The sequence below is a fragment of the Labeo rohita genome, chromosome 23 (assembly GCF_022985175.1).
Source record: "Labeo rohita strain BAU-BD-2019 chromosome 23, IGBB_LRoh.1.0, whole genome shotgun sequence".
In the NCBI taxonomy this organism is placed as follows: domain Eukaryota; kingdom Metazoa; phylum Chordata; class Actinopteri; order Cypriniformes; family Cyprinidae; genus Labeo; species Labeo rohita.
The window spans coordinates 18,076,903-18,084,092 of record NC_066891.1 but is presented as its reverse complement, the minus strand read 5'-3'; the positions used below and the strand labels follow the sequence as shown (position 1 = coordinate 18,084,092).

Below are 7,190 nucleotides of genomic sequence, written 5' to 3'. Positions count from 1 at the left end.
GAATGTAAGGACCGGTGTCCTGGACTGGACTGGAACTAACGGTTTTATAATTATTATAGACCTAATGCTTCAGAGAAACAAGTGCGTAGCCATCCTTACAATTTTGTCTTTGAACTTGAACTTTGAACTGTCTTTGTGACAGCTAGCATCACTGTTGAAAAGTAATTAGCTGATGAAGTGAATTTAGGCTACTTATTGTAAAGTGTTAAATCACAAATGATTTAAGCTACTCGAATGTCCAAAACTCAATACCGATCTTACAAATCAAAATTTTATAAACTAGATTTAAAATAGTTTCAAGTATTTTCCACACTAAAAAAAACTAAACAAACAAAAAAACAATAGAAACCATCACAGTTATTCTAATGGTTTCCACTACTATTACTACCACCATTACAAACATCAACTTTTAACCATTAAAACCATTAAAATTGGTATTCTGTAGTGTATTTTGGGACATATTCTATTAGGACTTAGTGGTTTTAACAAGCCACCAATAGAAGGCAACCAGTTACCAGTAGAAACTCACAGGGTCCACTACAGTTTCCATTAAAACCAATACAAGTCCCATTATAACCAGCAAAACCATCACACATTGTTTTTTAACAGGGTTAGCATGGCATAGACTATTATCACTAATACTATGTCTTTCGTGTCACCTCTATCTGAAGATGCTGCTGTAAGCTGCTGAAATATTTTTATACCACGTCCGGTTTAAAAACCAGAAAAGACACACAAGCAAAGTCTTTTCGAGTGAAAGACCATTGTGACCGTCGTTGCACGTTATACTAGCCACCGCGCTGACGTCATGACACAACGTTTAGTGGATTACCTCACACACCGCGACTCTCACAAATGGCGTCATAAACACCGGTTTGCTTCCTACCGTTGTACTGTTGCCCATGACAGCTGCTCGTGTGCATCCGTGGCGCGTGGCTTTGCGCTAGAGGTGAGAGCAGCGGGATTTGTTCAATGTCTGTGTTGTTGTTTTATATTAGGAATTCCCCGACATCATCTCACAGCGAGAACGCGCGTTTTACAATTGAGAGGTAAGGCAGTTCGCGTGCACGAGGACACAAATATGTGTTTACAACTCTTAGCGCGGGCACATATTTGCAGACAACAGTTTAAAAAGCAGATACGTTAAGTGTATAAGCATTATATAGAAATAATATATAGGTCCACCTGTGGTGCATTTCTCTCTGTCAAGGACAATTAGGGATATTTATAAGAATATTAAAGGTTTATAAATCAGCCCGCGTTCCCGTGTCGTCTCGTCCTGCTAGACCTCGTTGACCCTAATGACCTAACCGTGTACATGACTTTATTTCTATCTTTTCTATTTGAAGAAGTGGCTTCTTCAACTTTTGCATAGTCGTTTAAGATTTTACCTGTTGAAGGTCTAGTAGCTCAAATGTAAACAATTTTGTTGAACTAGGGCAGTGAGCTTTAGTGGTAGGTACAGGCTAACTTTCATTGATCTAATGCTAAGCTCACCTGGTTGTAACCCTAATGACAAGACAAGGTAACATTTCCTTAACCATGCACTGTCCTGTGTGCTGTTAAGCATTGGCACAGAACATTATCTTCTTTACCTTTTGACTCTTTGTATTGGTTTCCAAGGTTGTCATTGCATTTCATTGCTTAAGGTGAGCTCAGGAGACTGATGGATTTGTCATTTAAGTAGATGTATTAATACATTATTAATTACGGCTTTAGTCATTGGGACTCCAGTGAAGAAGTTATATAAATAGAGATTTAAAGTACGTCTGTACCAAATTTGTTATTGGCCAATATTAGACATTTTTTAATTTATTGCAGTCGTTTTTCATGTCCATGGGTGACACCAATAATGTGATATTTATCCCCTGGAATGCAAATTTTACCAGGGGAACACTCCCAAAATATGTGTATTTTGAGTAGCAGTTGGGCAGGTTTTGATGTGAAAACCTATTATAGGTATTGGTTGATGTTCAGTATTTAATTGTGCATGCTCAGTTTCTGTTTATACATTTAAATGACCTTGGCTGTCATCTGCTGGTCACTTAAAATTAATCTTTGATAACATAAAGAATTTAAAAATGCAGTCTTTTGGAAATCTCAAAAATAAATCTATACAGTACATTATTATGCTATGATACTGATTCTGATAATTCTGTTTTAACACACAAATATGAGACATGATTGCATTTAATTGGAAGTAGATGTAATTGTCCCAATTTTGTGTGAAATTGATTTCATATTTGCACAGTGGATGTCAATATCAGGTATTTGCATTTGCAAAATATTTCTGTTTTAATTGGTTTAAAGTCCTCCTGATGCTTTTAATAATGTTAATAACATAACTTTTTTTTTCACAACAAGGCATCAAATTTATGTTTTTTCAGAACATGTGACATATTACTATTTGACCTCTAAATGAAATTTAATATCCATTATCAGAGAACAGTTGAGCTGTTTTTGCTCAATGCTATTGACCTTGGTAAAAAGACACTTGTTCAAAACATGGTCCAGAGAACAAATCTGTCCATTCAGCACCTCGTATCCTTTTTAATGCCAAAGCTGAAGCAGCAGTAAACACTATTATGAACTCCATAAATTTTTTTTGCCAAATGCATTGCGCATGGTAACGTAACATTATATATCTGAATATCTAAATTAAAGATGCTGATTTGTTTGTTCAGTACTCATTATCATGTGATTCACCTAGGTTTTGATAAGACATATAAGAATATTTACATATGTATGTATCTTTATAGCTTCAAAGGTTCCGTTTTCGCACAAGGTTTTTTGCATGACGTAAGTGGTGTGACATAAAAGACTTCAGCTGCTCGAAGCAAGTCTATCACCACGATCTGTAAGACCCGAAGTGACAGAGAGGATGGAAATGTTCCTGTCTCTGCACTTCAAGGACAGGGCCTGTAGCTGAGCTTTGCCGTCACCTACTTCAGCAGCTATCACCTCTATTTCCAGTGATGCTCCTTGAGCTTTAGGTGCGAGTTTCAGTAAAGTGTTGAATGTTTAGTTGGATGGAACAAATACCGTGATGCAGCGTCACCTTATACAGCCCAGACAGAAACTGGAGCTTATCTATAGAAAGTGTTCCTTCACCTCTGTATCCCTGGCAGCAAAGTGATAGTTTAGCCTGCTGGAACCTGTAATATGATGAGGTATTTCACTGTTCCATGTTAGCGCACTTACATTGTCATTGAAGTGTGTGAAGTAGCATTTTAAGCATATTTGGTTCCTTATTTTGTCATTTAAAAGAGATTTTAAGTACTTTTTTATTCTAAGCACAAGTAGCCTGAGGTTAAGTGACTTGCTAAAGGTTATAACTCTTGAATTTTAGTTGTGAAAGCTGTGGAAGATTGTCTGTTAACTATATTACTATATAGTATTGCTGGGTGGTTTGACCAAAAATATGTATTGTTTATCACTGTTTTCCCCCTGACTCAGAATGAATGAAGCAGTTGCAGAACCACTGCATTTTGATCACAATCCTAACAAACATGCTACATGTAGCATGAGCAGTTTTTGATGTAAAACAGATTGTACAATTTCAACATTTAAAGCAAAAGTAGAATGATCTGGCCTTATCTTTGTGAAATTATGCTACATAAAACATCTGAACAAAACAAAAACAGCAGATGAACTGAATGAAAATGCAAATTCTGGTGTAATGTATTGGTGATACTCGGATGTAAACAACAACATGGATTGCATGGTTAACGTTTTACAGAATATTTTGTTCTGCTAATAATACCATGTAAAAAATGCGTGGAAGCTGCTAAATCATATAGAGAAGGACTTAGTAAGCAGGAAAGGGCGCAATATTTTGACAAACTAAAATTAATATGGCAAAGATACATACGAACAAATATGAATGTTCTTTTTTTTTTTTTCTTGCCCTGAAAATCCTGGTTCAGTTTGGCCAACCACAAACGCCTTCTTTCCTCATACAGTCTTTTGCACTCTTCTGCTTTATTTGTTAAACTTTTGGCAGTCTGTAGTACTCCAAATGTTTTTCCCAGTCCAACTGATTAGTACAGCCCAAAACATGACAATAATTGACCATTTTCAGCAGCAATAATCAGCCAGATTTGTGAGTTCCATTCGGTTCTGTGGCATTGTTTACGTTCAGTGCCGCCAATATGGCCGACTGATAACGCGTAGTGAAAACACAATTAGTTGTGTGTTATTAAAGGAACACTCGCGTTTTTTGAAAATAGGCTCATTTTCCAACTCCCCTAGAGTTAAACAGTTGAGTTTTACCGTTTTCAAATCCATTCAGCCGATCTCCAGGTCTGGGTGTAGCACTTTTAGCATAGCTTAGCATAGATCATTGAATCTGATTAGACCGTTAGCATCTCACTCAAAATTGACCATATATAATGACAATATTTTTCCTATTTAAAACTTAAGTCTTCTGTAGTTACATCATGTACTAAGACCGACGAAGTTGCGATTTTCTAGACCAATATGGCTAGGAACTATACTCTCATTTCGACGTAATAATCAAGGAACTTGTTGCCGTACCATGGGTGCAGTAGGCAAAACTCAACTGTTTAACTCTAGGGGAGTTGGACAGTGAGCCTATTTTCAAAAAAAGTGGAGTGTTCCTTTAATAGTTCTAAAAGTTCTACAATCGTTAGTCAGAAGTCTATGCAGTTAACAGAGATCTATTCACCGGTATTTCGCCCAGCACTATACAAAACTAAACAGATCAAACTAAAGTCTTTTAAATTTGTATTTTTTCATGCTTGCGGTACTTGACGAGGCACTTGATCTCCGTTAACATCCAAGACACAAGTAACAATCACTTGAAAGAACAGTGTTAGGACATTTTCTTTTAGCTGTTATTTACTTGCCCTGTAAATCGATCATGATCCCAGACAGTATATCCATAAAGCATGCTGGGTAGTAGAATGATTCAGCATGAATGTTTTGTCAGAGTTCACAAAAAGACAATAGTCAGTTGAAGCAGATAGAATGCGTATCTCAATAACTTCTGATCCACAGTTCAGACAACTAACATAAAGGTTGTTTATTGGCACTGAAATTTCCATGAAGAACCTTAAACATTTTTGGAACCTTTCCATTCCACAAAAGGCTCTTTATAGTGGAACTAAAATGCTAAAAATGGTTCTTTTAAGAACTGTTTACTAAAATTTTCTTCATAATAGTTCCAAAAGGCATTGATGTGGCAGCACTGTAAAAACTTCCTTTTGGAACCTTCATTTCTCAGAGTGAAGAATCAAAATAGTTCATCAGAATCATGACCGTTTTAAAGAGCTGATTGATTTTTAGATGCGTCACAAGTAATTGGCTTAACACGGATCAGATATTTGTGTAAAGCTATTTGTGAAATCCAATAGATGACATATTGTCATTCCAAGGCATAATGTGAAATTTTAGAGGATGTTTTGCATCATAAGTCAGCTCTATCAGTCAATCACCGCACCTTTAGATAGAAAATCATTAGCAACAGCCTGTTTTCTGTCCTGTTTCTTATACACATTTATCATCAAAGAGTGCATTACAAAGCATTTTTTGTTAGATAGCCAATGGATCATCACAGAAACGGTCAGCAGCAGTGAAAGCAGTCATGTAAGATGAAACACCTGTGTTTGTTCATTTAATATTTAGTCCATTTTTATGCATGTTTTGTTTGCCTGATGGTTGAATTGACATTGTCACAGCATCTCCAGTACAGACTTACATCTACATGACTGCTCTGAATGGCTTTTGATTAGTTTACTCAGCACTTAAATAACAGCATTTATTATTCTTTTGTGTTTTACCCTTAAATACATTTCCTCACATTCACACAGGCACACACACACATTTAGAGTTGATGATCTGCATAGCTGGGTAGCAGATTCGCTGAGCTTGGAGAGGAATACATTACTGCAAGCCAAAGCACTGGCAACATCCTGAGCGCACTCCTCCCTTTCTTTCTCTTCCCTGTCTGTCTCTTCCTTTCTCTATCTTACACCTTTCAGACAGGATTCTGCTCAGCCCATCTGCGTTTCAACACTGAAAGCCAAGCTGGAGTTATCAGGCAGAAACACAGCACAAGACACTGGTGAGTGTGCAACTGCAGTATGTTTTTTTTACCCATACTAGAGTCGTATCTGTAGTCTTTTTTTCCATGTTTAATGCCAGAATCCTTTGTGTTCTTTGATGCTCAGTGAGAGTTGCTAAACCAGTTGTATTTTGTTGGAAATAACCTTAACAAATGTCATGTCTGGTAATGTTAGAAGAGATGTATTGCGTCTTTATTTGTACGCTGATGCATCCCTCATGTTTTAGCACTCTGTAGGTGATCACTGTCTACTTTCGCAGAGTTTTGGCTTTAGTTCAAACTCTGCACTGTGATTGGCTCACTGCAGTCATAGGGTTGCTAGGAGCCTCATATATTCAGTTAAACTGTATTTTCCCTGGAGTGAGATCATTGTGATAGTCCAGATTATCTATTCTGGAGAAAATGAGAACAAAAAGGTGGACAGAAGGTATTACAGTGACTGGACGTCCAGCTTAGCATTGCGCTGCTAATGTTGATGATTTAAAGGGATAGTTCACCCAAAAATGAAAACTCTCTCATGATTTACTCTTGTGTTGTTCCAAACCTGTATGACTTTGTGTCTTCTGTGGAAGATAATAGAAGATATTTTGAAAAAGTCTTGATTTGGATTTATTTGGATTGACATTAGGGTGAGTTCCTTTTTGTGTGAACTGTCACTTTAAAAGTGTTATTTAATGCATTATCGAGTTAAAATGCATTTAAATGGATTTTACAAAACCGTATATAAAGTTCTTAGTTATGCATCATACAATACCAGTTTTGTTAGAGTGGCACTGTGAAATTTATCACAATTTTACAGATCCTTGTGAACTCTTATAACGCGTTCTATATGATCTGTATTCTATATATCAGTACATATAGAATGTCCTGGTACTGTAAATGTACTGTGACTTAAGATGAATTTATCTGTTGTTAGATATCTAATATAGTCTTATGTGTGAATGTTTTGTCTTATAGCTCAATCCCCAAAATCTGTTGTCATCCCTGTAATCTTAAAATGGGATGTAGACTTTTGCACTTATGTCCAGTCTACTGTAAGCAAGCACTGCAAAACCAAATCACTTTCAATATAATCACTGATTATTGTAATGTTATTATATCAGTA

The 7,190-nt window shown here is 36.4% G+C and overlaps 1 protein-coding gene across 3 annotated transcripts in view; it reads left to right on the top strand.

Annotated features, from left to right (window-relative positions):
- Positions 1-850: 850 nt before the first annotated feature.
- The window catches only part of kcnab2b (potassium voltage-gated channel subfamily A regulatory beta subunit 2b), a 74,106-nt gene continuing 67,766 nt past the window's right edge, over positions 851-7,190 (top strand). Inside the window, exons 1-2 of one of the 3 annotated variants that reach the window (XM_051096427.1) lie at positions 851-949; positions 6,003-6,085. The gene's annotated coding sequence lies outside the window, so the exon portion shown is untranslated. Of the gene's footprint in view, positions 950-5,874; positions 6,086-7,190 lie in introns of those variants that run through there. The other 2 variants (XM_051096430.1, XM_051096429.1) reach the window with 2 other exon arrangements.